Consider the following 12,804-nt stretch of genomic DNA (forward strand, 5'->3'; position numbering starts at 1 on the left):
CTGCCTCCTTCCCCCAACTCCCTAGGAGGACCTTTGGCCTTAAGGGACTTAAGAGAGGTCATTTTTATCTACTGTTCACAGCGTTTACTTCCATGCTTTAAAAAACATGCTCTTGGAATATTCTTGGATATTTCATTTCCTTGGAAAACAATTAATGGGTGAGTCAGCATGAAGAAAAAACCCACTCACAATAGATACAAAAATTGCATTAAGTGGTGAAATGAGAAATGATTTTCTTTGTAATCTGAAATGATGAGGTATGGAGAAACCAATTACTTATTTACAAAATGAGCGCGCAGTGGGAAAGCTTTATGTAGCAAAGCTAAAGTGCTGTTACATATTTAGCAAGACAGAGGGCATGGAGAGTCCTCTCCATACTGCCTTAAAACTGCTGTTAAAATAAACGTTTCTTTCAGTGAGACAGACAATGTGTTGGGAGGCGGACGAAGGAAGGAAGCAAGGGAAGGGTCAAAGCCTTCCCTCCGGCCCCGATCAGTCCCCTCTGTAAATTCATAATTAAGGGAATTTCCTCCTGCAGCTGCGGAACGCTTAGTGGCCGTTTCGACGTCACTGTCAGGGCATTTCAGGGATTTTGTGTGCCCAGGCGGTGACTTCTCGACTTCTCCGGCGGATCCCCGGGGGCGGGGGGGGGTGCAGAACACCGCCCGTGGCGAAGTCGGGCCGGGGTAGTTTGGGAACCAGTCCCCGAGGGCTCAGCGGCTGGAGGAGGGCGCGGAAGTGTTTCCTGGGTGAGCCCGGCAGCCGAGCCCGTTTCCGGAAGGCTGATTGCATCAGGTGTGGAGCAGGGCGCCTCCTCGGCCCAACCTGGCGGCTTCTGCGCCTGCGCGCGCCGCCCCGCCCCGCTGCCGCGGACTCCACGGCGGGTTTTCCTCTCGGTCGGGAGGAGACCGAGCTGGGAGGGGCAGGCGCCGCTCACCTACCCGGGACCCCCGAGAGAGAGCGGGTGGCCAGGCTGGGTTCCGGGGATCTGAGGGGAGCTGTGAGGTCCGGGAATAGAGTGCCTTGGAAAGAGGACCCGCCTGCAAGGTTGGAGGCTGGTCGATCTCCGCTCCTAACGGGAGTGGTGGTCTTGGGCTGGTTTCCTTGCCTCTTTGGCCTTGAAGATCACAGACTAAGAACCACAAGGCTTTCCAGTTCACAGAGCCTGTATTTTCCCCAAGAGGGCTACTGTGGCCCTCGACTGTCCTTGGTCCACGGACGTGTTAGGTGGATCTTGGGGTGCAGAGACTCAGTCCCAAGAGTAAACACTTTTCATGAACTTACAAGGATTTCTCTGTGACAGTATTGTTTTTATGTTGTAGGAAGGAGGGACATGATTGCTGGCCTCCAGCTCTGTCTGAGGGAAATAATTGTTAATTGGAGAGGTTATTGGAGTGCAAAAGTCAGAAACCACCTTCCACAAGGCAGACCCCTCCCATCCCTTCGTAAGAACCTCACTTAGTCTGCATGAGGATCCCGCTATACACTCTATTCGCACCTTGTGCATTTCCCTTCCAGCACTCTACCTGTTTGAAACGACCGTTTTGAGTGATTATTTGATAGGTGTCTGTCACCCGGCCGGACTATAAATTCCATGAAAGCAGGGGCCTGGGCTTTTAAATTCACCTCTATCCTCAGGCCTAGTATAAGACCTCGTGGATCCTCAATAAACTCATGTAGGAAAGAATAAAGTAATGCCCACCCCACTGCATGCAGTCCTCATAGGAAGAATCGTGAGTTTTTAATTTGAGATCCTCGGTAGGACTGTGTGTGTTTGTGTACAGGTAGGGTTCTCTAAAGTGTATAGTCCTCATACTAGCAGCATCGGCATCCCATGGGAACTTGTTAGATATACAGATGCTTGGGCCCCACCACATATCTACCCATTCAGAGACACAGATTGGGACTCAGGGATTTGTACTTCAGCAAACCCTCCAGGCGATTCTGATCCAGGCTCCAGTTTCACAACCGCTGCCCTGGTGAAGAGCAATCCTAAGGATACTTTGGGGATGTCATTCACAGTGTCTGGGGGCAGAGCACGGTTTACCACTTACTGAGACTCAACTTTTATCAGGGCTTTGCTTGCACGCTTACAATTAGAGTTATAGATAATATTATTGGCAATGGAAAGGAAAACCTGCTTTTCCTCTCCGGCAGTTGTATTTCTCCCCCGATATTATCTTGTTGTGATTTCCGGATCAAAGAAGAGTGTGTGTGCGGCATATGCCTGGGGGTGGGGATAGGAGGTAGAAGGAAGGAGAAGGTCTCCCCTACAACTTGCAGTTAGCCTGGATGGGTGTGGGCAGCTCTCCTGTGGGGACATTTTCCTATTGCAAGGGAATGCTGGCGTGTGGGAGAAAAGCCAGGGCTAAGGTAACCCAACTGTCTTTTGGTGCAGACAGACACCAGCCACGTGGAGGGGATACCCGGGCTGCACCGCACGTCCTGCCTTTGGGTCTTACTGGGGCATCCATTGCCTCCCTGCGTATTCCCAGGCGATTGGGGAGCGTGCGTCCCGCAGGCCCCGCCGCCTCCACCTGCAGGGGTCGCCCTGGGAGCGCAGCCCGCCTCCTTCTGCCCGGCCCCCGCCCCCCGGCCCCGCCTTTCTCCCATTCGGCCCCCGCCCCGCCGGGTCCCTCCAGCCTTCCCTCGCGCAGCCGCTGCCAAAGCCTGGAGAAGTGGAATCTCGTCAGAGCCGCTCCCTGCGCGGGACTCGCGGAGCGGCATTGAGCATGCTCAGTTGCCGGAGCCCGTTCTGGTCTCAAGTAGGAAGCTAGTGCGCTGTAACCGCAGCTGATCTGGGCGCTCCGGGGAGGGCGAGACTGGAGGAGAGCCGCTGGGCGCCGGAGCCGAGGCGAGCGCTGCGCGCACCACTGGTGAGCCCCGCTTTCTTCCTTGCCTTTGCCCGGGATTCCAGGGCGGCACGAGAGTGCTGGGGAAACACCCGGGCAGCGGCAGCAGCGTGCGGCGAGCGGCTGCGGGTTCCCCTGGCGGCTGCTCCTCTGCTCCCGGCCCCGGGGCTGCGCGGCCACTGTCGCCCGCTCAGCCTCAGCCACAGCTGCAGCAGCTGCCGCGGCATCTGCAGCGGGGCGCCGGCTGCGGAGTCCCGTGCGCCCTGCGCCCGCGCCGCAGGGCCAGTGGCACGGCGACTGCGGGTTCACTCTCCTTGACTTCCATCCCTCCCGCTTCCCGGCGCCCTCTTTCCCTCAGCAGCCCCGGCTTGGCAGGGCCTGGGGCGGGGGAGACCGGGTTGGAGCCGGTGCGCCCGGGTGGGGACTGCGGAGGGGAAAAGTGAGGGTGGGCGCCTGCGGGAAGAGCGCACACCCCCTTGTCCTGGTACCGGCCTCCGCTGTGCGGCTCGGCTGTCCCTCCCGGGCGGCAGCGCGCTCCTGCCGGGGAGTTGGAGCCGGGGTTGGCTTCTCCAGGAGGGGTTCAGAGGCTCCCCGCTGAGACATGAAAGGGGGGAAAAGTTCCTTTTCCCCCTCGGTGGCAGAGAGAGCGTTTAACTAGAAAATGGCTGTGCAGAGGGGACCGACTCGAGGAAACTGGCCACTGGGACCCGAAAGCCCCTGCGCTGCCCGCCGGGCGGAATGGAGGGTGGTACGCTAGAAATGACATTTGTGCGGCGAGAACAGAGCTGGACGGAGGGAAGGATGCTGAGACCCATAGAAACAATGAAAAGTGGTCTCCACGTCGGTGAAGTGGTGTAGACTACGGGTTCGGGGCAAACAGCCGAGGGAGCATGGGACTGGAATTCAAAAAAATAAATTAATTTGGATAAATCATATGTGGAGTTGTCACCGACCATTCTGTAGTCAAGCTCTGCGCGGTTTTAGAGCCACGACTGTCACAGACGTTTTTGGATGGATTGAGTGGTTGAGGAGGGCTAAAATTTAGAGGAGAATAAGGTCAGTGTCGGAAGCTCCAACTGGGCTGTCGGAGGGGACAGTTTGTTTAAGTCCCTCAGTCACTGGCTTTACATCGTGTCTAATTACTTACGTGAAATACCCAAAGGATTATCATAAAATGATGCCATCGGTGGTGTTTGAATTCCAAGGAATGAGGAAACTTTGTGAGATTGGCATGGGTTTATCATTTGTTTTAATATTTCACTGATTAAAAAAACAAACAGTGGCAGCTTGATCTGTTGTTTCTGGAGTTTACTCTCTTAAATCTTGCCTTTTTTTTTTTCTTGTCATGGTTTCAGATTTAAAATCTTGTCCCCAAGTGGCCATAATAATGCAGAGTATTAGAATTTGTGTGGCTGACCTTTTAGGAACAGATGGAATCCTTGAAAGGGGATTTCTTCATGAACTTAGGTAGCAACCTTCTCGTTTTCAACTTGTAGCTTGTAAGCAATATTTGTTCAACAGTTGTTTTTCATAAATTGCAACATCCTAGAAATGGCATCGTTCATGAAGGATGATATTTTTGGCGAGGATGGGGAAACCTCCAGGCTGGGTAAATGCTGAGAGAACACAGGTGGCAGTAGAGTACAGTGGGCTGATCTTAGGGCGGAAGGTGGTGGGGTACAAGTGCAAGATTTCAATTGCTGTTCTTTCGTTGTCCATGTGCTATATGACCCCGAAGTCACCGATAGTCTTCATAAACTGGATATAACCATGTCTCTAGATATTTGCTGAGAGCCTTTGAGAGAGGACTCTAAAAAGATCCTTTCCACAGAAGGTTTTTAGGTCCTATACTTTTTATTCCTCTTCAAATGGATACTTTTAACTGAATAAATTAACCTTCAAGGAGCCAATGTGAGCCGGCTTTCTGAAATTTTTATGAAGTGGTAATTGAAAAGCTTGTTGGTGAGGTGGGAGGATTGCTTGAGCCTAGGAGTTTGAGGCTGTAGTGAGCTATGATCACGCCACTGCACTCCAGCCTCGGCAACAGAGTGAGACCCTGTCTCTGAAAAAAAGAAAGCTTGATGAGCTAAAGTGTAAAATACTGGCGTTTACACTTAACTGGAATAATATGAATACTGACTCCAAAATTACTTGGGAAAAGACTATTGCATATATTGTAAGAATCCACATGTACAAACATATTTTTAAACTGCTACTTTTTGTCATGTTTCAACCTTTTGATGACTGTTTTCTTTTCCTGCCACCAGAGAAACAACAGCGTATGAACATTGAATTCTTTTATTTTTCTGTTACCACAGGAATGAATACTGAAAGCCTTGCCATAATATTAGAATAGTGATGTGTGTGGACTGTCCTGATTACTGGATATCTCAATTTGTCTTTTAAGAAAAGTGGAAGGGAGAGCATCAGGAAGAATAGCTAATAGATGCTGGGCCTAATACCTAGGTGATGGGTTGATGTGTGCATCAAACCACCAAAGTACATGTTTACCTGTATAACAAATCTGCACATTCTGCAAACATACCCGGAATTTAAAAAGTTGAAGGAAAAAAAAGAAAAATGGTGTGTCATGTCTGTGTACCTTTTTCAATTTCACTTTAAAAATAGACAATACCTGGCCGGGTGTGGTGGCTAACGCCTATAATCACAGCACTTTGGGAGGCTGAGGCGGGCAGATCACTTGAGGTCAGCAGTTTGAGACCGGCCTGGCCAAGAGGTAAAACCCCCGTCTCTAAAAAAATACAAAAATTAGCCGGGTGTGGTGGCTCCCGTCTGTAATCCCAGCTACTGGGAAAGCTGAGGCAGAATCACTTGAACCTGGGAGGTGGAGGTTGCAGTGAGCCAAGATCGCGCCACTGCACTCCAGCCTGGGCAAAAGGGTGAGACTCCGTCTAAAAATAAATAAATAAATAAATAACAAAACAAAACTAGACAATACCCTTGTGATATAACACCTTAAGTTTTCCAGGGGCAGGGGAGGGGAGCAGGTGGGACAGACTTTTAGGAAAATATTGTAATAAGTTATTACTGGTTGTGTGGGGAATACTTATTTTCCTACATGGGGTTAGGAAACCAGCATTTGTTCAGTGCCTATTATTATTTTTGAGACAGAGTTTCAGTCTGTCACCCAGGGTGGAGTGTAGTGGTGCGATCTTGGCTCACGGCAACCTCTGCTTCCCAGGTTCAAGTAATTCTCCTGCCTCAGCCTCCTGAGTAGCTGGAATTCCAGGTGCCCGCCACCATGCCTGGTTAGTTTTTTTTTTTTTTTTTTTTTTTTGAGACGGAGTCTCGCTCTGTCCCCCAGGCTGGAGTGCAGTGGCGCGATCTCGGCTCACTGCAAGCTCCGCCTCCCGGGTTCACGCCATTCTCCTGCCTCAGCCTCCCCAGTAGCTGGGACTACAGGCGCCCGCCAACACGCCCGGCTAAGTTTTTGTATTTTTAGTAGAGACGGGGTTTCACCGTGTTAGCCAGGATGGTCTCGATCTCCTGACCTCGTGATCCGCCCGCCTCGGCCTCCCAAAGTGCTGGGATTACAGGCTTGAGCCACCGCGCCCGGCCAGCCTGGTTAGTTTTTGTAATTTTAGTAGAGATGGGGTTTCACCATGTTGGCCAGGCTGGTCTCCAAGTCCTGACCTCAGGAGATCCACCTGTCTCGGTCTCCCAAAGTGCTGGGATTACAGGCGTGAGCCATCGCACCTGGCCTGTTCAGTGCTTTTTATGTGTCCTATTATCCTATTAAGGTTTTGTATATATCATCTTATGCTGTAAGCATCTATGCATAAATGTCAGCTGTCTAAGAAAACCCCTCTGAAAAGGTGGATGCTCATGATTTCACAGCAATAGAGCTTTAAGCTTTTATCTTATATGAAAATATCTTTAATTGGTTCCATTATTATTCAGTAAGCATTCTCTTTTAAGCATCTTTGATTTGTTATTTAGAATTAAATTTGATTGAAACTGCATATCTTCAGAATGATTTGAATGTTTTCAAGAAGCTTCTATCCAGATTTTAAAACTGTTTTGTGTTCATTTATTTTCAACAATGTTGCACTACCGACAAATGAAATTAGATGTCAGGAAGATAAACCTGATTAGCCATTTTGATTTTAATGTGTTATTAGTGCATATTCTGCATGCTGATATGTGTTGATGGCATTTCTCTCAGCTGAAATGGTTTGTCAGAGGCAGAGTAACAGACTCTCCATAATAAAGGGTCTGGGGGGATTTGGAGGAAAGACCACTAACTAGGGACCCCAAAGACTTGCCTTTGGGGCTGGCATATCCCTTACTTCAATTCACTGTGTTACCTGGAAAAAGTCAGTTATGTCTCTGGGCCTGTTTTCCCATCTGTAAAATGAGAGAGCTGCAGTCACCCTCTGGTTGTCTATCGGGTCCTTCTTGTCCCAGTCTAGAGATCTGTGATGCAGCCATTCGAGGAGAGAGGTCTTCATTTAAGAGCAGGGGTCCCCAGCCCTCTGCTTTGGACCTGAACTGGTCAGTGGCCTATTAGGAACCGGGCCATAGAGCGGGAGGTGAGCGGCCGGCGAGTGAGCTTTACCATCTGAGCTCCACCTCCTGTCAAATCAGTGGCGGCATTTGATTCTCACAGGACTGTGAACCCTGTTGTGAACTGCATGTGTGGGATCTTGGTTGTGCACTCCCTATGAGAATCTACTGCTTGTTGATCTGAGTTGGAACAATTTCATCCCAATCCCCAACCCCATCCGTGGAAAAATTGTCTTTCATGAACGCTGTCTGGGGACCACTGGTTTAGAGCATTATTTGGAGGTGATTTTGTGTTTCCCTGTCTGGTTTGTCACTGCTTTGTCGAATGCCCTTCTTTTTTTACCCAATTCCTGCTTCCCTTGTAGTTTTCATTTGTTATAAAATGGTTGTCATAAAATTAACTTTATGGCCCTGCCAGTCTAGTTAGCAGATAAGGTAATGATTAGATTTCGGTAACGTGTATTCGACATTTGAAACTACTTCATAGCATTTTCTGCGGGGAGACTTTCTGCTCTTGGGCACACAGATAGTCTGAGAAAGAAACCTCTACCTAGGCTGCAGGGGAGGGGGTCCTGTGCTTTGCTTCCCAGGCCCACCCTTGTGAAATTTTGGCAAGCCTTTCCTGTGTCCCAGCCTTTGTCTTCTCCCCTTGATGAGAAATGCAGCCCTTGGTCTCTGGAATACGGCTTTCATTCTCATTTAACGTTAACCCTGTCACTGTGTTGGACAGATGCCTGTGGTTGGCTGCTGCAGTAGCAGGAGCGGTGGCTGGTGAAATGTGTCTACTCAGTGTCATTAGCAAGATCACGAGCTTTTTTTTCTTTTTTTCTTGGCAAGCTGCGATGGGGCAGAGAGCAAAGGAAACCAATCCCATTTGGTGTTTTTAGTGCACTTTGCTTTCAAGAGGCTCACAAAACTCAGCCTCATTAACCTTTAAGTGAGTCAGTGAGGAGTTGTTATTCCGTCGAAATAATTTTTAATAAAGGGAGAGTGACTCTAGTTCCTCTAATCATAACCAGGCTCCAGGGTTCCTGGACCCCTGTTAGGAGTGGGTCATTAACTGCAGACATTAGATGAGAGCTGGGAGAGAGGAAGGGCATAGAAGGTGGAAGGTCAAGTCCCACAACTGGGCAAGAAGTAAGAAGCTTGATCAGTTTAAAGGTATTAGAGCTCTTTGTGTGTAGAGTTACAGGAGACATTCCCTTTCTATATAATCTATTTCCATAGTGTTTGAATCTTATCTTGTTTTCTGTAATGGACATATATTTCTTTTATAATCAGAGCAAAATCCCAATATATAATTTATTGGTATATAAAATGTACAGATTCACGTGGACAAATAAGAGAAGAGAACATGAAAAAAAAGAATGGTATAAAAAAGGGTGGATTAAAGCTTTTCTTTGTTGTTGGTTAATGACTTGACAGTGGTTATAAACAAAGTTTACCAGTTCTACCCTCTCTTTTCCTCTTGTGGAAATCCTGCAAACTTTGTTTGCTAGGTAATAACGGAAGTTCCCGAAGTGTAACTCATTGGCAAGTATGCTTCAGGAATGCTGAGAGTGGGAGGAAGAGTGTTGTTTTTTTTAAGTTGAAAAAGAATGCAGAGGCCGGGAGCAGTGGCTCTTGCCTGTAATCCCAGCACTTTTGGAGGCCGAGGCAGGTGGCTCACTTGAGGTCGGGAGTTCGAAACCAGCCTGGCCAACGTGGTGAAACCCCGTCTCTACTAAAAATACAAAAATTAGCTGGGCATGGTGGCACGCACCTGTAATTTCAGCTACCCAGGAGGCTGAAGCAGGAGAATCGCTCGAACCCAGGAGGTGGAGGTTGCTGTGAGCTAAGACCACACCACTGCACTCCAGCCTGGGTGAAAGGGCGAGACTCTGTCTCAAAAAAAAAAAAGAATGCAGAATATTGGAATCGAGCTAGAAGGAAAAACATGTGTTTAAGAGGGTGAGATAGATTGGAGGGACTTTGCAGAATTCTAGAGGGTAAAGGGAAATGCCATTGTTGAAGAAGGAAGGCCTGGCATTGCTGAAGGTATGGGATGTGTCCCTATCGTGTAAGTCAGAGCTCAGTTTCCACACAATTTAAAAGTAACTGAGTATCTCCTATATGCAGAGCATAAGGTTAGGCCCACAGGTCGTTTATTATTGGTTAGTGGTTTTCACTGTTCTTATCACAATGATGATAATGATGTAGTGAATATGTCATAATTGTTCAAATAAGAAGATGTGTCTTTTTCTCTGATACTATGCCTTTCTCATTTTTGGGTAAGATTCTTTTATGATTTGATGAGAATATTTTTATCTAGCCGCTTAATGGTCCACGAAATTGGTAAGTCTGGGAATCTGGGCCTGAGATGCAGGGAGGCCTGCCTTGGGATTGAGTTGTCATGGAGGCCAGGCCAACATGTGGAGTTCGTGGGTCAGCTGATGGGGCCCCTGGGCTTTCCAGGAATATAGAGTCACCCAAGGTCCTAGAAACTGTGAATGAGCTAATTTTGAAAGTGCCCTAGGAGCCAGTGACTATTTTTGAATTATAGCTTGAGAATGACAAGGAAAGCACCAAGATGAAAGATGAGGGTGTAAGGGAGCAGAATGGGCAAGTGGTTGAAGTGTGAATTTCAGCAGGTGAACCTCAAGATGTATCTTGACATTTGATTCTTTGCATGATGCAGGCCTCTTTCTGGCAAAACAACACTCTTTAGCAATTCTTAGTTAGTGATTCTAGGAAATGGTGATGGGTTAAAGCCACAGAACCTAGAATTGTGTAATAGCCAGCTTGGCCCAGACCTCTGCAGTATCATCCCCTCCAGGGTGAGCCTTGAATTGCTGGAGGAAGCTTCAGAATGATTTGCTCATGGAATTGCTGTTATTCACCTTTAGTTTTGGTTGCTATTGTGGGGTGAAGAAGGAGTGTCAAAACAACAACAAATTATTTCCTTTTTTTCTTTTGAGATAGAGTCCCACTTGGTCACCCAGGCTGGAATGCAGTGGCATAATCACGGCTCACTGCAACCTCCACCTCCCAGGTTCAAGCAATTTTCCTGCTTCAGCTACCCCAGTAGCCGGAACTACAGGTGCCCGCCCCTGTATCCGGCTAATTTTTGTATTAGAGGCTGGGGTTTCACCACTTTGGCCAAGCAGGTCTTGAACTCCTGACTTCAAGTAAGTGATCTGCCTGCCTCAGCCTCCCAAAGTGCTGGGATTACAGGTGTGGTGCCTCTCGCTGGCAGCATCCTGCTTGCTCTTTGGTGCTGGCTCTGTTCTTACCTTCTGATCTTCATTCTGTTTCTCAGGTAGACTTCCGTCCTGGGCAAGAGAGTCAGTTGACCTGCCACATTGAGTATCCCAATTTGCTAGGTGGTATTGTTTGTCAGTGGAAGTGAATAAATCAGAATTTCCTTAGCATGAGTTAGGTTTCTTGAGTTGGTTCATTCCTGGGGGAACTAATACCGTTGAAATTTTCTTGACATTTCAAGAAATGATCATATACCACATTGCAAATTTTGAACACAGCAGAGGCATGATTTGGGTGTAGAGACACCTTGGGAAGCATTGATTCAGACTCAGATTCTTCAAATTATCTGATCAGAACCTCTTGTCCTCTCCAAGAACCAAGGTCTATTTATACCTTTTCCAGGACACTGGTGAAGAGAGACATTCATTTGGTGACATCCAGGAACCTCGGCTTCATTTGTTCCTTCCTTTGTTCAGCAAATGCTTATTGAGTACATACTTTGTGCCAGGCACTGTGCTAAGTTCAGGAGGACAGAGAGAAATGTACCAGAACATTGCTTATAGGGTGCTGCAGTAGAGGCACGTGTGTGATGGGAGTGGAGGGGAAGGAAAGCTGTCCTAATGCTGCGAGAGTGGCAAGAGCTGTGGCGAGTGACTCCTCGTGTAAAATTCCCACTACAGCAAACCCTTCAGCTGATTCCTTTGTCATCTTTCCTTAACTCAATTTTATTCCTACCTACCACCCAGGATTTGCTACTCCTTTTGTAGGGGAACTCGGGATTTGGCCTTTCAAATCTCTGTGGCAGTAGTTCTTAAGCAGGGCAGTTTTGCTCACCGGGGAACATTTGGCAGTGACATTTTGGTCATTGTGACTGTGGAGGGATAACTACTGGCATCTAGTAGGAAGAGACTAAGAATGCTACTAAACATCCTACAACATGTGCAAGGATAGCCCTAGAAGGAGGCAGCAGGGGTTTAGTGGTCAAGTCCCAGTACTGCTCTGCAATTTAATAGCCGTATGACAAAGGGCAACAGAATTGTACTTTGACAACAGAATTACACAGTACTCAGTTTGCTCATCTGCAAATAGGAATACTAATTGTGCTTATATAATATGATTATGAAGATTTTGTCAGTGAATGTATAAGGGCAGAGAACAATACTTGATGTGAAATAAGACCTTAACCAGTATTTTTATTTTTAGTTTTAAACAAAAACTTTATCTTTTGACTCTAAAGAGCTTAAGTTTAGAATATCCAGGGCAGTTGAGCTTGTAGCCCTACCTCTAAGTATGCTTTGTTGTAGGAAATGGCCATTGTTTTTGTGTTTTTCTAGTTCCTTTTTGTCCATTGGCTTTATTTCCCATTGTCTCCATCTCTTGATTCTAAGGTTTTTAATAGTTTTGCCTTTCGTCCCTTTTTTCCCAGGGACCCAAATTTATGCCCTTAATGAGCTTGTCCCTAGAGGGCTGAGAATTATATTTATGATTTTCCTTAGCTCTGTCTATTTTGGGAATGGTGAGAAAATGGGAAGCGGGTCAGGGGAGATGTTGCATTACTTCCTGATTGTCATAGCTCCCTTCTCTGTAAAATCCCTTGAAGGACTAAGAGGCAGGTGGTAGTGCTTGCTTAGTAACTCTTCCCTTTACACCCACCAGCTTCACTCCCAAGTTGGGTGCCTACTACTTCCAAAATACCCCGTAATTGGGTCACAACATTATCTGCCTGCTTGGAATCATATCTAAAAATCAAAGCAAAGATGCAGACTATGTCAGCAGGATTTGAAATGTTTCCATCCTCTGCTTGGAGGCTTTGCAGAATTATTCTGAAAACAAAAGAAGGCAAACTTGTTATCCCAATGAGGTGGCACTTTCTCTGTGGCCTAGAATTATGCCTTATTTTTGCTTGTAAAAGGGCTCAAACCATGATCCTTTCTGACTTTCCACAGGGATGTGAGCTTTTGTGGACATCACTCAACAGAACAGATTTACTGTTGAATTTTCATAACATAATTGACTTGGAAAGTGTTTCATTCAGTGTTTTGAATGGTATCAACAGACTAGAGAGAAATTAAGAAGCTCAGTTGTTATATCTTTCGAATTCCTTTCCCATGACACAGTCATCTCTCCCCTGAATGACAGCAGTGGCCTCCTGGCTTATCCAGCTCTGTTCACTCAGTTTGGCTTC

General features: G+C 47.3%; 1 protein-coding gene across 9 annotated transcripts in view; it reads left to right on the forward strand.

Annotated features, from left to right (window-relative positions):
* Nucleotides 1–2,662: 2,662 nt before the first annotated feature.
* Nucleotides 2,663–12,804, forward strand: part of APBB2 (amyloid beta precursor protein binding family B member 2) — a 408,726-nt gene continuing 398,584 nt past the window's right edge. For 5 of the 9 annotated variants that reach the window (XM_030801441.1, XM_030801446.1, XM_030801448.1 and 2 more), the window contains exon 1: nt 2,663–2,876. The gene's annotated coding sequence lies outside the window, so the exon portion shown is untranslated. The remainder of the gene's footprint in view (nt 2,877–12,804) is intronic. The other 4 variants (XM_003258614.4, XM_012499790.2, XM_030801449.1 and 1 more) reach the window with 2 other exon arrangements.

Source organism: Nomascus leucogenys, chromosome 20, assembly GCF_006542625.1.
Source record: "Nomascus leucogenys isolate Asia chromosome 20, Asia_NLE_v1, whole genome shotgun sequence".
Lineage (NCBI taxonomy): Eukaryota > Metazoa > Chordata > Mammalia > Primates > Hylobatidae > Nomascus > Nomascus leucogenys.